This window comes from Microcaecilia unicolor, chromosome 6 (genome assembly GCF_901765095.1).
Source record: "Microcaecilia unicolor chromosome 6, aMicUni1.1, whole genome shotgun sequence".
NCBI lineage: Eukaryota > Metazoa > Chordata > Amphibia > Gymnophiona > Siphonopidae > Microcaecilia > Microcaecilia unicolor.
The window spans coordinates 146,584,544-146,600,839 of NC_044036.1; the positions used below are offsets into that span (position 1 = coordinate 146,584,544).

A 16,296-nucleotide genomic window follows, 5' to 3' on the forward strand; every position below is an offset into this window, starting at 1 on the left:
CAAATATACACACACCTGTGTGCACACAAAAACACTATCCTCCAAGAGACTCAAACATATCATTTATTGATTATGCGATCATGGCAGTTTCCAAAATTAAAAAATAATGAAATAAAAGAAAGGAATATCATGTAAAACAGGGCAGACCTAAAACATTCATGTTTATGCAATATTTCAAATACTGCTTTTCCAAAGGTGTCCTTTTACCAAGCTGTGGTCTTTAATGGTCTTTAATGCATGGGGAAAGGGGAAAGGGAAGGGGAAATGGGACTTGATATACCGCCTTTCTGAGGTTTTTGCAACTACATTCAAAGTGGTTTACATATATTCAGGTACTTATTTTGTACCAGGGGCAATGGAGGGTTAAGTGACTTGCCCAGAGTCACAAGGAGCTGCAGTGGGAATCAAACTCAGTTCCCCAGGATCAAAGTCCACTGCACTAACCACTAGGCTACTCCTCCCAGGATGCGCTAAGGCCATTTTCACCACAGCCAGGAAATGGCCGATTTTCCATTTTCTCCAATTAATTAGTACAGAAGCTCTTACCACTACCATTTTGTGGGCAGTAAGGGCTCACTCACTAATCAACGTGCAGTAATGTGGCTGTGTTAGCTGATTCACGCTGTCACATCCACTCTCTGCCCCCCAGACACGCCCCCTCCGAGAAAAATTCAGAAATTAGTTTCAGTGCGTGATTTGCGCATGTACACTGAGATTTACTGCAGAACGTCTCAGCACATCCTGTAGTAAGCCCTTTTAAGCTGTGGTAACCGCATGCTAGAACGTACTGCAGCTTGGTAAAGAGACCCCAAAGATATCTAGTTTATCTTTTTAAGACGTAGGTTTGAGTTCAGTAATCAAAGATGCGTATGAGGTTGGGGAAAGGGAGAAGAAGAAAAAGAGAGATTAATTTCTAATACTGTGATATAATTTAGGATGGTCCCAGCAAATATAGGGGTCCTTTTACTAAGCTCCAGGAAAAAGGGCCCTGCGGTAGCGGCGAGGGCTGTTTTTCCCATGTGCCAGGGCCCTTTTTACTGCAGTGGGTAAAATGTCCCTCCAAAAAAAAAAATGTCCATACGGTAAGACAACTCTTACCGCATGGTCATACGGCGGGGAGAACTTACTGTCACCCACTGAGGTGGTGGTAAGGGCTCCCGCAGTAACCGGGCAGTGTGCGGCAATGCTCGATTACCGCTGGGTTAACACCACGCTACAAATAAAAAATAATTTCCCATAAATGGCATGGGCTCAAGCCATAACTACCGCCGGCAGCCACATTGGGCCAGAAGTAGTTCCAGGATAGCGTGCGGTAAGCCTGCGATGGGTTTACCACCACTTTGTTAAAGGGCCCCATATTGTATTAACTTACATACATTCCTGCATATCTGTGTCTATCTATATATAAATTGAGAGAGAGATACACACACAGATCTATATATAGCTATTCGTGTGTGTGTACAAACAGCTGCTTCTATGTATAAAACCCGTTTAACATGTAAAGAAGCCTTTTACGTAATTGCATGACTTCATATGCATAGAAAAAGAACATACACTGAAAGTGTGAGCCTAACTTATGCAATCTGGGCTAGATTCTATATATGGCGCCTGAAAATTCCGCACGGACAAAAATAACCCCGCCTAGGTGTATTCTGTAAAGTACACCGAAATTTTATAGAATAGGCTTAAATTTCCATGTGGTATACAGAATAATGCCGAGCACCTCTCCACGTGACCAAATGTAGTCGCGGTCATTTAAGCCATGTTTTACTGGGCGTAAATCCCGACGCCTAAATTAGGCTCAGAGAAAGTGTATTCTATAAGAACACTCATAGATTTTAGAAACGCCCACGCCCCGTTTTCAACTATGCACCACATTGCAGAATACACTTAGCGAGTTGTGCATGTAAATCTTAATTAATGTTAATTAATGCTGATAGCTGCTTGGTAACATCCGATTAACAGTGCTAGTTAACCTATTGTTATAGAATACGCTTTGATTTCCGTGTGGAAATTACAGCGCCAAATATAGAATCCCGGGGTCTATATGTACAAGCTTCAGAGAGTGCAGTTTGGGTGCCGCAGAGACAGGGTTGTGATGTTCACACTTACTTTATAAAATACATGCATGCACGCATACGGACGTGCATAAATTTGCACCTTTATCAAAGCAGGCTTAAAAATGTGTTTGCTGGCTTTTCTGTGTCATTGGCACTGGATTCGGGAGCTCATTTTATAAAGGTACACAGACATTTTTGGACTTCTCACATAGGTGCCCTATTACAAAGATTAAGCCCATCTGTTCTATGCATGTAGAAATGCAGTTTATTAAATACTAGTAAAAAAGGCCCATTTCTGTATGAAATGAAACAGGCGCTAGCAAGGTTATCCCCCCCCTCCCTCGCTCTCTTCCTCTGTCCCCTCCAAGTCCCATGGCCCCCTTTCCTCCCCTCCGATTTCCAGGCCGTCCTCCCTCCCCTCCCCTCTCCCACTCCCCTGCAACTCAACACTTTGTGCATAAGTTTCCATTGGTGGCGCTGCAGGTCCCCGGCCGCCAGAGGTCGCTAGTTCGCAGCTCCTCTCTGCCCCTTCCCTTGGCCTTTGCTCAGCTGCCATGTTGCTGTGTGTGTGAGAGAGTCAGTGAGCGCCTGTGAGCTGCGGCTGCTGCAGCAATGCGCCAAGAACCGGGAGCTGAGTCACCGCCAGCACTCGCACCGGACCGCTGTTGACTCCTTTTCACAGCAGTGCAGAGATTTAAGCTGACAGTCACCATGGAGGCAGTGAAAATCTTCAACAGCGAGGTGCGTAGCGCGGCTTCCAGCTTTCTCCCCTCCCATTCCTCCGTAGAGCGATAATTTACCGGTCGCGTGCTTCCCGCATCTCTCATTGGGATTGTAACCACCTCCTGACGTCAGGCAAGCAATGGTTCTAGTGCTGGCCAATGACGTCAGCAGGTGGTTACGATCCCAGTGAGACACATTCGAACGTTCAAGGAGCAAATTATTATATTAGATGCACCTGCATAACAACCGCCATCTAACTCGGTCCCTGGGAATGCCGCTTAAAAATAGATACACGTTCCATGAGTGCACGTTTTATGCACGTATGTAGTCGTTTACATAGATGACAGCAGATAAAGACCTGCATGGTCCATCCAGTCTGCCCCAACAAGATAAATGCAACTGATATGATGTGATACTACCTATGCATACTTGATCTTGAACTGTCCTTGCCATTCTCAGAGCACAGACCACAGAAGTCTGCCCTGCACTGGCTTTAAACCCCACCAAAGCCAGAATAACATTCAAATGGTGGATTTCTACCGTCCATCTTAGTCTTTCTTCCCTTTTCCTTCTTACCCTGTTCTTTCTCCCCTATCTAATGTAATTGTAATTGATTCTTCTGTGCATTGTAAGCCACTTTGAGTCTGCTTCATGTGGAAAAAAGTGGGGTATAAATGTTCATAAATAAAATAAATAAATAAATAAATAAATAAAGTGCATTTCTTTTCAAAACTCTATAGCTTAACCTCTGATTATATTTAATTCATCTCCCCTTTCGCAATGCACTCCCTGGCTGAAGAGATTATCTAACCTTCCAACTGTTCCAGTTGCAAAAACCTGATTCTACAAGTCACCTACTTGTCGGGCTTCTCTTACCTCTGTACCAAATGGTGGAATTCCCTCCCGAAATTCATCAGAGGGTAACCTAATTATTTGATATTCTGGAAATACCTTAAAGCCTCTCTGTTCAACCAATTTCTCACAGATGATCATAATTAATTTAAACCCCTAACTGTACAATCATTCAATTTCTCAGTCCCATTCTAATTATTATTATGCATGGATAACTAAATTGTTACCTTTTTTCATCTTCTGTTTCCATATTACATATTGTAATTACATCATTTGCTGTGTTACTACTACTTAATGTATACTGTTAATTACAACAAGTTGTTAGCCACATTGAACCCGATCTATTGGGATAAGGGGGGGGGATATAAATGAAATGAAATAAATAAAATAAAATAAATCTACAGGAGCTGCCAACAAAGCCCCATTCCAGCCCATTCGGTTCCATCTAGCCATAATCAGGGCACAGACCACAGAAGTGTGCTCAGCACCAACCTGATTTCCCAACTACTGGCGTTGCATTCTAAGCCCCACTAAGTTTTGTTTTCATTCCTTTCTTTTTCCATGTAGGAATCCTTTGTGTTTATCAATTAATTAGTTAGAATTTTAGAGAAGTGTTTCCGTTTAGAGAAATAGTTTTCTGCGTGTGAAACAGGCTTTACCAGTAGAAAAAGGTTATTAGAATTACCTCCCCAAATACATATATTACATAAACACAGAAAAAATTGTGCATGTATGAACTAGGTGCATTCATATATCTATATATGTAAAGAGAGAAAGAATTCATTTTGAAATAAATGCAAAGAACATACATATTTCCATGTTCTGGACCGACTTTGCATTGTGTTCAATAATCTTTCAGCTAAACTAAGTTACACCGCATGGACAAATAAAATAACCTACCTGGTAATGATTATAGTCAAGCATTTCTGGAACACTAAGTTCAGGATTCCCAAGTCAGCAATCGTTTGGCTGCTATTTTCTTCATATGCACAGATCTAACCTACATCCTTGCTCCCCATCCAAGGGTTTGTAAGCGAGAACATCAGAAGCTGTGCGAGCACCTCACAAGGAACCTCATTACAGCCGCCCAGCTTATAATAACCTAAGCTAATTAGTTATGCATGGAAAGAAACAAACAGTTCATACAAGGAGCTTTTTTTGCTCTATGAAAGTCGAGTCCTAAATATTGCCTGCTATTTTTTTCACGGTTTTGACATCATGCTTTTCCATAAGCATAAAAGGACCTTTTTAATGATGAGCTATCAAAGTTGGATTGATGGCTAGCTGCAGGCAAACTGACTATTCATCTTTAGTTCCAGCTATACTAATACACAATGGTATGTCGCTTGCAGTAGGGTTAAAAGTTGTAGTCGTGCTCTAAAAATCAGACACTGCATTAAAATTTCTACACTCGAGTTTACTCTGTGCATGTCCAGCAATTGATTATTGGAGTACAGTGGCCACTCTATTTATGTTAAGCTGTAAGAAAAGAAACTTTGCATTTATGATAATTTAGCAAAGAGATCTTTAGGTGTTGTTATACATTGTCTTCTGATTACATTTTATCGCGTACTAGAACAGAAATAAGCCGGATTCTGCACAGAATGCTGAGGCAGGAAATAGGTGATATTAGAGTGGGGACTGCAACAGTGCATGTAGTTTTGCATTTTCAAAACAATGCACATTGGACTGGATTCAGTAAACAGCGGCCAAAAGGTTTGGCACAGGAAGATCCGCGTTAAGCTGGTACTCTATAAAGCAGGGGCTTAGCCAGACTTCGGTGGGAGGGGGTCCAGAGCTCGAGGTGAGGGGGCACATTTTAGCCCCCCCTGGCGCCGCAGACCGCCCTGCCATTGCCGACCCCCCCACCAACTTTGACCTCCTCCCCTACCGACAACCCTCTCGACCCCCCTCCCGCCGCCGCCGCCTACCATTGTACGTGCAGGACGTCAGACTCAGAAAAAGAACGAAGCCTTGCGGCGGGGTAGGGTTGGCGTCGGGAGGGGGGGGTCAAGAGGGTCATCGGCAGGGGAGTCCAGGGCAAAATCTACAGGGGCCCAGGCCCCCGTGGCCCCACATAGCCACACCACTGCTATAAAGGGCACTCCGTGCACAGTGCCCTCTATAGAATAGTAGCTTAGGTGACCTTTTACTAAGCGGTGGTAAAATGTGGCCTGCGCTAGTTTGGACATGTGAAATTGGCACGCACTGGATCATTTTTTACCTTGACGGGTAAAAGGGCCTTTTTTAAAATGGGGCAGTAAACGGCAGTGCCATAATATGAAAAGTAGCGTGCGGCTATTTAATGCCTGAGCCCTTACCACCACCATTTTCTTGGCGGTAAGGGCTCACGCGCTACTCATGTGGTAATTGGGCAGTGCGCGATTACTGCTGGGAACGCCCCCTGCGGTAGAAAATTATTTTCTATTATTGGAACAGCATGCACCAACTCCGGAATTACAACCAGGCGCCCATGCTACCACGGCGGTAGAGTCGATTTGGCGTGTGCTACCTGTGCGTTAGCCTTACCACAGCTTGGTAAAAGGGCCCCTTAATGCGGATTTTGCGCCTAACTTTGGGCGCCAGCATTTATGCCAGCCAAAACCTGGTGTAAATGCTGGTGCCCAGTTTACAGCAGTTGGATGCCTAACTTCAAGGAATACCCCCTGAATCCGTCCATGTCCTTCCCCTAGCCACACCCCTTTGGAGATGGACGCTATAAAATTTAGGGTGCAGAAGATGCACAATTGCGCCTAAGGCAGATGCATTTGTATGTTTTATATCACTGCCAATGTACATCCATTACTGATTAATTAGCATACGCATCTGCCCGACTTTGGGTGACCTATATAGAATCGGGGGATTGTGTGCAAGAACAGGAGATGGAAGAGTCTGCAGCTTCTTGATCCTTTGGCAGTTTTCAATGTGAAATAAATGAACAGACTTTCACTCAAAAAACTAGTGCAAAATCCATGGCTTTGCAGCAATTTGGCCAGTATGAACCTGTCCGCTTTGGGACATCCAGTTACCATTTTTAAACTTGCTCCCTGGGACAATGCTACAGTGTGTGAAATGGACGTTTGTTCTTTTCTCTCTCCTTTTACCAAATATAACTAGAATGGAACACAGACTGTTTAAGATAATATACTTTATATGGAACAAATAGTAACCTAGTAACGTAGTAAATGTCGGCAGATAAAGATCTGCACAGTCCATCCAGTCTGCCCAACAAGGTGGACAAAATTGAATTTGGCAATCCTCTGTCTCTCCCTGCCAATTTCGGGGCACAGAACATAGAAGTCTGCCTGGCAACGGTCCTAATTCCTAGCTTCTGAAGTTGTTGATGCCCATCCCAGCCTTGATCCTGATCTATTTTTGCCATTTATGGGACCCAGGACCCAGACCGTAGAAGTCTGCTCGGCGTAGATCTTACTTCCCAACCTCCGAAGCTGCCATCAATGCTCACTTCAGTTATGAAATCAGATTACTCCATAGATGGATACCTTTCTATCCTCACTCACCTCCTATATCTGATTAACTCATGTACAGAGACTCTCTCTAGCAATCTCCCTAGGTAGCTCAACAATGACAAGCTCAATGGAGCCTTGAGCATTTATTCATGTGGAGATGAATTAGATGAAGACTCATGACAGCTCTACTGGCTGCCACAAGTAATCACTTTTAGATCATCATTGAAGCTAAATAGTATTTATATCCAGGGGCATAGCCAGACCTCACAGGGGAGGGGGCCAGAGCCCGAGGTTGAGGGTACATTTTGAGTGCTGCCCCACTGCCTCGCCTCCTTGCCGCTTCCCCTCACAACAAACAAAAACCTTTGCTGGCGGGGGTCCCTAACCCCCGCCAGCCAAATCCTTCTTCAGCGCCGGTCTTTAATTTCACATAGTTTATTTATTCCTCCAAAATGTAACCAAGTTAAAATTGCGGCCTCACTCTTTCATTGGTGGTACCTATAGGCGTAGGTTTCTGAAATGAGGCCATTGCACGTGGCAGTGGTAGCACTTACACACGGGATCAGTGAAATTGCCACTTCCACATGCAAGCTGCTCGGCCCATGCCGTTCATTTTTTCAACATGGCACATGACAGCAAATATGTGTGTGTTGACAGATCCTTTTCCAAAATAAGGAAGGGGAAAGGGGATAGAAGCATGATGACAGATAAGGGCCAAAGGCCTATCCAGTCTGCCCATTCTCAGTAACTACCAACTCTTTCTTTCCTAAGGGATCCCACATGCCTGTCCCACGCTTTCTTAAACTCTGACATAGTCCCTGTCTCCATGACCTCCAGCAGGAGGCCATTCCATGCATCCTTCACCCTTTCTATGAAAGTATTTTCTTAGATTCCTCCTAAGCCTAATTCCTCTTAACTTCATCGTATGCCCTCTCATTCCAGAGTTTTCCTTCATTTGAAATAGGCTCACCTCCTGTACATTAATGCCACTGAGGTGCCCCTGTCCCTATATGTTTTATGACCAAGGCTGCTTACCAATTTCGTAGCTGCTCTCTGGACTGACTCCATCCTATTTATATCTTTCCGTAGGTGCAGTCTACAGAATTGCACACAGTACTCTAAATGGGGCCTCACCAGAGACTTACACAAGGGTACCATCAACTCTTTTTTCCTGATGGTCATCCCTCCTTATGCACCCAGGCATCCTTCTGGCTTTTTCTACCTGTTTGGAGACCTTAAGGTCATCAGACACAATCACCCCAAAGTCCCGTTCTTCTTTCATACACAGAAGCACTTTACCCCCTATATTGTACCGTTCCCCTGAATTCTTATAACCCAAGGGCATGACCCTGCATTTCTTAGCATTAAATCTTAGTTGCCAATTATCAGACCATTTTTCACATTTTTCAAGCTTTGCTAGATCCTTCCTCATGCTATCCACACCCTCTGGGGTGTCCACTCTTTTACAGAGGGGGTCTTTTACTAAAGCTTAGCTTGAGTTATCTGCAGCAGGGCTCATTATATTCCTTTGGGCCCTGCTGCAGATAACTCGAGCTAAGCATTAGTAAAAGACCCCCAGTTTGGTATCATCCACAAAGAGACAAACCTTACTAGACAGCCCTTCTGCCATAGGGGCTGGCTCTGTGGGTGCTTGAGCACCCACAATATTGAGAAAATTCCTTGTATGTGTCCAGGGAGGGGTTATTTCCATTGGGCTGAGCACCCCAATAATTTTGAAAAGTTGGCTCCTATGCCTTCCGCAATGTCACTCACAAAGATGTTAAAGAGAACCTTTCTGTAGTTAAAATGAAAGCATTTTACATATTATATACAAGAGCTTATTTTGTACCTGGGCTATGGAGGGTTAAGTGACTTGGCCAGAGTCACAAGGAGCTGCGTTGGGAATTGAACCCAATTCCCCTGGTTGTCAGTCCACTGCACTAACCATTAGGCTACTAATCGAAACACCACTAAATTGAGCATGTCCAGATCTGGAAGTCTCAATTCTGATCTCTACATTCTATGTAAAACAGGAACCTATGTGTCGTTATAAAATATTAACATCCACTGTAGAAATTGCATCTCAGATGTAGATGTGGACATGTACACATGCTCAATTCAGCTTCAGTTTATGAATCACTAAACCATTCAGAAAACTGTGCCCAAACATACAATCAAACCAGAAACAGCAATAGATAGATCCAACTTCAGTACTGTACACGGCTGTAAATCATTGGCATAGATATGGAACGTGATGATAAAGTTGTGAATCAAGTCAGTTTAAGGTCCAATATGTAAATTAAACAAAAGTAGGGAAAGAACAGACCCCTAAAGTTAGGGTTACCATATTTTGCTCCCCAAAAAGGAGGACACATGCCCCGCCCCACCCCCTTTCACACCTTCGCTCCGCCCCCTGTCACACACACCGACACCCCCCCTCCCCTTACCTTACTACTGCCCTGGTGGTCTAGTGACCTCTTCGGGGCAGGAAAGAGCCCCCTCTTTCCTGCCCTGCATGCATCCTCCCTGTTGCTGATCTTGGCGCCGATTCAAAATGGCCGCTGAGTTGAAGTCTCACGAGGTCACTTCAACTCTCGGCGGCCATTTTGAATTGGTGCCGAGATCAGCAACAGGAAGGATGCATGCAGGGCAGTGCTCCGGGCAGGAAAGAGGGGGCTCTTTCCTGCCCCGAAGGCGAAAGAGGTCACTAGACCACCAGCGCAGTAGTAAGTAAGGGGAGGAGAGGCTAGCAATTTGCCCATTTGTCCGGATTTCTGGACAAATGGGCAGGCTGGCGGGTGGGCCGTCTACATGTCCTCAAAAAGAGGACATGTCCGGGTAAATCCGGACATATGTAACATAGTAGATGACGGCAGAAAAAGACCTGCATGGTCCATCCAGTCTGCCCAACAAGATAAATTCATATGTGTATACTTTACTTTGATTTGTATCTGCCTTTTTCAGGGCACAGACCATACAAGTCTGCCCAGCAGTATTTCCCGCCTCCCAACCACCAGTCCCGCCTCCCATCACTGGCTCTGGCACAGACCATATAAGTCTGCCCTCCACTATCCTCGCCTCCCAACCACCAACCCCTCTTCCCTCACCTGCTCCGCCACCCAATTTCGGCTAAGCTTCTGAGGATCCATTCCTACTGCACAGGATTCCTTTATGCATATGGTAACCCTACCTAAGGTACAGTATCCCCATTGGGTCAAATAGAGACCCATTCCACATCATCAAACAAGAACATTGCTGCCCTTCCAACACTACATCCTTTCCTAAGGTATTGCAATAACCTCTCATGGTCTATGGTATCAAATAATCGAATGTAAAGAGACTCAAAGAGGTAATATCAAGATTCACAAAAAACTCTTATCTATGTCAAAGTCCAGCAATGTTTAATATAATCCTGATGCAGAGTATGATATTAACCTGGAGGAAAAAGCTTCAGATCTCCTTCCTCCACCTCAGCAACAAACTTACTATGTGGTAGGATTTTTTTTAGGGGTTCAACTTTTACGTCAACGGCATAAAAAAACCTCCAGTTTCAAATCATTAAAACTCTGCAACTCTGTATAAATGACTTCGCTCAAAAAAAATGTGGAAAAACACTTAACTTGTGCCGATAATCCAAACACCGACTTGTGGCCAAAGTTTCGCCTATTTAGCTGTTTCAAGGTGTGTCAATTTTATATTGGTCTTTTACTTAGCTCCTCAGTACCTCTCCACTCTCATCTCTCCCTACAGTCCTCCCCAGGAACTCCGTTCACTGGGTAAATCTCTCTTATCTGCACCCTTCTCCTCCACTGCTAACTCCAGACTCCATTCCTTTTATCTTGCTGCACCATATGCCTGGAATAGACTTCCTGAGCCGGTACGTCAAGCTCCATCTCTGGCCGTCTTCAAATCTAAGCTAAAAGCCCACCTTTTTTATGCTGCTTTTAACTCCTAACCCTTACTCACTTGTTCAGAACCCTTATTTTATCATCCTCACTTTAATATTCCCTTATCTCTTGTTTGTCCTGTCTGTCCTAATTAGATTATAAGCTCTGTGAGCAGGGACTGTCTCTTCATGTTCAAGTGTACAGCGTTGCATACGTCTAGTAGCACAATAGAAATAAGTAGTAGTAGTAGTCTTGGGATTCCGGAATCTTGCTACTCTTTGGGATTCTGCACGGAATCTTGCTACTCTTTGTCCTTATCCCTTATTTGTTCTGTTTGTCTGTCCTAATTAGATTGTAAGCTCTGTTGAGCAGGGACTGTCTCTTCATGTTCAAGTGTATAGCGCTGTGTACATCTAGTAGTGCTACAGAAATGATTAGCAAGATTCTGGAATCCCAAACACTACTGCTACTACTACTTCTCTTTGTCCTTATCCCTTATTTGTCCTGTTTGTCTGTCATGATTAGATTGTAAGCTGTGTCGAGCAGGGGCTGTCTCTTCATGTTAAGGTGTACAGTGCTGCGTACATCTAGTAGCGCCATAGAAATGATGAGTAGTAGTAGTAGCTGCACACTTCTCTGCATTCACAAGATGGATTTTATCATACTCCTAGCTATAGATCAAACGTAAATGATCACACCTTGCATTTAAGCATATTTTCATTGTTTGCACTAGTAGGTTCCTCCTTTTCCGTATGATAGTCTTGAAATAAACACTGTAACTAGCACCTTTCTGGCGCCCTGTTATATAGGTTTACCCTACACATGTCTTCAGTTTACTCACACAAACATGTTGCTCCTGCCTCTAGAAAGAATAGACTCACAGCTACAAAATGACATAAAACAACCAAGTCAAGAGAATTCACTTCTTTGAAGATTATGGAAAGGATGAGGCCGTACAGCAATGAAAATATGAAGCAAATCGAAGGACCCCTTTTAAATCAGTTAAAATGCAATTGCCAAAAATATACTTGAGTTGTTCTGTAATAAGTTGTGAGAAGCATAATAATATTCCCTATAACTGCAATAATTAATATTATGATAAACAGTGAGACTTAAGAGTATTTTCTATGCAATTTGACCCGAGTGTGAAATTCTGGTTCATTTGAACCATTTTACTATTCTGCTCTGAAAAAAAAAACACACACCCAGAACAACACTGCACCCCAGGCAAATAGCTTTAAATAAGACATGTGATGTTCCCTCAAGTCAACATAAAAATAATCTCATGCAAAGTTCATCTTTGTTCCAGCAGTATCAAAGCATCTGGCTTGAACTCAATAATGTATTTCTGCAGAGATGCACATAGGGTTTTTTTTTTTAAATCCATCCAAAATGATATTTATCATATTTACACTCTTAAATGCTCAATGGGGATCACACCATCTCACTGATAGATCCTTTGCGGGAAAAAGGGCCCTGCAGTAGAGGCGGGGGCCATTTTTTCTGCACGCCAGGGCCTTTTTTTACCGCAGTGGGTAAAAAGCTCCCCCATATAAAAATGGCAATGCGGCAAGATAACTCTTACGCGTGGCCATGTGGCGAGGAGCACCTGTCACTCACTGAGGTGGCGGTAAGGGCTCCTGCGGTAACCAGGCAATGCGCAGCGATACACAATTACTGCCATGTTAGCGCTGGAAATGGCGTACACTCAAGCCGTGTTGGGCCGGCGGTAGTTACGATTTAGCGTGCGGTAAGCCCACATTTGGCTTACCAACGCTTTCTAAATGGGCCCCTTAGAAGGGCTGAGGAGAAATACGAATAGATTCCCAGGGCATATTTATGAAGGAAGATACCAAAATGGGTACTGGTTTTAATAGACTGCCCTAGGATTGGAGTTAACTTATTTAAAAATGTCTTATCCACCCATCTAATATCTACATCTAGGCAGAGTTCAAAGAACATACAAAATAAATACAAACTCAAAACCCAGTCATAAAATACTCAAAAAATACCAATTATTAAACAATAATTAAACAATACAAAGCATGAAATCATCCTATAATAAATTAACAAATTACACGATAACACTAAGAGGTCCTTCGACCAAGCTGCAGTAAAAAAGTGGACTTATCGCGCCCTTACACGGGTCTTTGACACGCATTAAGGCAATCTGTACCGCAGATGGAAAATGCCCGAATTTCCATTTTCCAAAACATTGCCCATATGCTCAATTCCTTCTGCTCCCAATTTCTCCTATGGTTAATTTACTTCCGTTAACCCCATTAATTTTGCATTTACTACAAACTGTATAGTCTTCTTACAACTTTGTAATTCTTTATATTGTTACTATGTAAGCCGCATTGAGCCTGCCATGTGTGGGAAAGCGCGGGGTACAAATGTGATAAATAATAATAATACACTAAAGTTGTCAGCACGTGGCCATTAATAAAAATTAGTGTGCGAGTCCTTACCGCAACCTACTGCTAAATGCGTTAAAGCATTTTGCGGTAAATTATCTGTCAGCGCATGCTGATCACTGGCTACTTTTTGTTAAGGAGGTGGCATGTCATGGGTGGGGAATGGATGTGGAAGTGTTACCTAGGTAGCGTCTTTTTGGGATCTGCCTGGAACTTGTCAACCAGAATGGACACTGGCAGAGATGGGATGCTGGGCTGAACGGAACTTCATCTGGCTTGGCCTGGCTTATCTTATTTCTTAGGAGGGATGGACATATATTCTAAATGTAATAAAAGTGCTCATCCTTCAGAGTTTTGCCAATATAGAAAATCTTTCTTTCATAAAACATAATGTTATCCAACTGACCGTATAAGGCTGAAAAATATAAAAACTTCTTGTTCTTGAAAAAAGTCAAACGATAATTTATTGCTCTTGAGCTCTGTATACTGATTGCTGGGGGCCTCATTACATGCCTAATATTTTGAGTCGTGCGTAAGAGAAGCAGGAATTTGGATCAACAAAGACGCTGTTTTACTTCTTCAGTTCTACTCACAAATGTCAATATTGCAGTTGTTTGCTGAATTCTTTGAAATAAAGTTTGGTTCTGCTCAAGGCATCTAAGCCTAGGCTGTCCACTAACCACTACAATTTTACCCCCAAAAGTAAGTGCCACAGGGAAATGTGCCTCATTTATATTAAATACTGTGACAGGAGTGACGCACATGGTCTGCTAACTCCCATCATTTTCCACTCTTTTATGCATATCATACCCTTCTTTTAGATGCTCAGGGGGTCGTTTACTAAAGCTTAGCTTGAGTTATCGGCAGCAGGGCCCATTTTATTCCTATGGGCCTTGCTGCAGATAACTCGATCTAAATGTTAGTAACAGGGGCGTAGCTAGGTGGGACCACGGGGGCATGGGCCCCCACAGATTTAGCCCTGGCCCCCTCTACCGCCAACCCTCCCCCGACACTTTCGACCCCCCCCTCCCACCAGGTACCTTTGCTGGCGGGGGTCCCCAACCCCTGCCAGCCGAAGTCTTCTTCAGAACCAGTCTCTGGCGCGTTCGCTGATCTGTTTCTTTGAGTTCTGACTCCTGACGTCCTGAGTGCACACATTCCAGCAAAAGTACCTGGTGGTGGGGGAGGGTCAGCAGCGGAAGGGGGGGTCGAAAGTGGCAGGAAAGGGTCAGCAGTAGGAGTGGGGGGGGGTCAAAAATGGTGGGGGAGGGGCGGCAGTGGCGGGGGTAGGCGGCGGGCTAAACTGTGCCCCCCCACCTCGGGCTCTGGACCCCCCCCTCCCGCCGAGGTCTGGCTATGCTCCCGGTTAGTAAAAGACCCCCTTAGTGTTCAAAACTATTTAATTTTGTTTTAGGGGCCCTTTTACTAAGTTGCTGTAAAAAGTGGCGTGTGACAATGTGGGCACGTGAAATTAATGCATGCTGAGCCATTTTTTACCGTGGCGGGTGAAAAGGTCTTTTTTAGATGGGGCAGTAAATGGCCACGCATATTTACTGCCTGAGCCCATACCGCCACCTATTTACTTGGCAATAAAGGCTCATGCACTACGCATGCAGAAATCAGGCACCGCACGGCAATGTGGCTGCGCTGTCGATTACCGCCAGGAATGCCTCCCCCTTGTAGAGAATAGAAAATAATTTTTCTACCATAGGAAACAGCACATGACAACTTCAGAATTACCGCCAGGTACCCGAGCTACCCCAGCGGTAGTGTCGATTTGGCGCGCATTTGCCCTACCGCGACTTACTAAAAGAGTGCCTTAACAAATTCATATCTCACTGGATCCACCATTCTGAGTTACATAAAAACATATTTAAAAAAATCAACACAAAACAAAGGGGTCCTTTTACTAAGTTGCACCGAAAAATAGCCTGCACTGGTGTAGACGCGTATATTGGATGCGCACAGGTCCATTTTTCAGAATGCCTGTTAAAAAGGCCATTTGGGGGGGGGGGGGGGGGTTGAAAATGGACGTGCAGCAAAATAAAAATTGGTGCGCATCCATTTTGGGCCCAAGACCTTACTGCCACCCACTGACCTAGTGGTAAAGAGGGGAATAATCGAACGGGGACGACCATCTCTAAGGGCGCCCATCTGTAAGGATGGCGCAGCGAAGGGGCGGGGAAACCCTTATTATTGAAACAAGATGGGCGTCCATCTTTTGTTTCGATAATACGATCGGGGATGCCCAAATCTCAACATTTAGGTTGACTTTAGAGATGGTCGACCTAAATGTCGAGATGGGCGAACTTAGAGATGGTCGTCCACGGTTTTCACCCATAATGGAAACTGAGGACGCCCATCTCAAAAACGACCATATCCAAGTCATTTGGTCGTGGGAGGAGCCAGCATTTGTAGTGCACTGGTCCCCCTCACATGCCAGGACACCAACCGGGCACCCTAGGGGGCACTGCAGTGGACTTCACAAATTGGTCCCAAGTGCATAGCTCCCTTACCTTGGGTGCTGGGCCCCCCAAAACCCAAAACTGTACACCACTACCATAGCCCCAATGGGTGAAGGGGGACACCTACATGTGGGTACAGTGGGTTTGTGGTGGATTTTGGAGGGCTCAACATTTACCACCACAAGTGTAACAGGTGGGGGGGGGGGGGGGCCTGGGTCCACCTGCCTGAGGTGCACTGCACCCACTAAAACTGCTCCAGGAACCTGCATACTGCTGCGATGGACCTGAGTATGACATTTGATACTGGCAAAAAAAGTTTTTAAAGTTTTTTTGAGGGTGGGAGGGGGTTAGTGACCACTGGGCGAGTCAGGGGAGGTCATCCCCGATTCCCTCCGGTGGCCATCTGGTCAGTTCGGACACTT

General features: G+C 44.5%; 1 protein-coding gene across 5 annotated transcripts in view; it reads right to left on the reverse strand.

Moving 5' to 3' along the window:
- Positions 1 to 16,296, reverse strand: part of MITF (melanocyte inducing transcription factor) — a 244,566-nt gene that overhangs the window by 33,742 nt on the left and 194,528 nt on the right. The window lies entirely within an intron of this gene.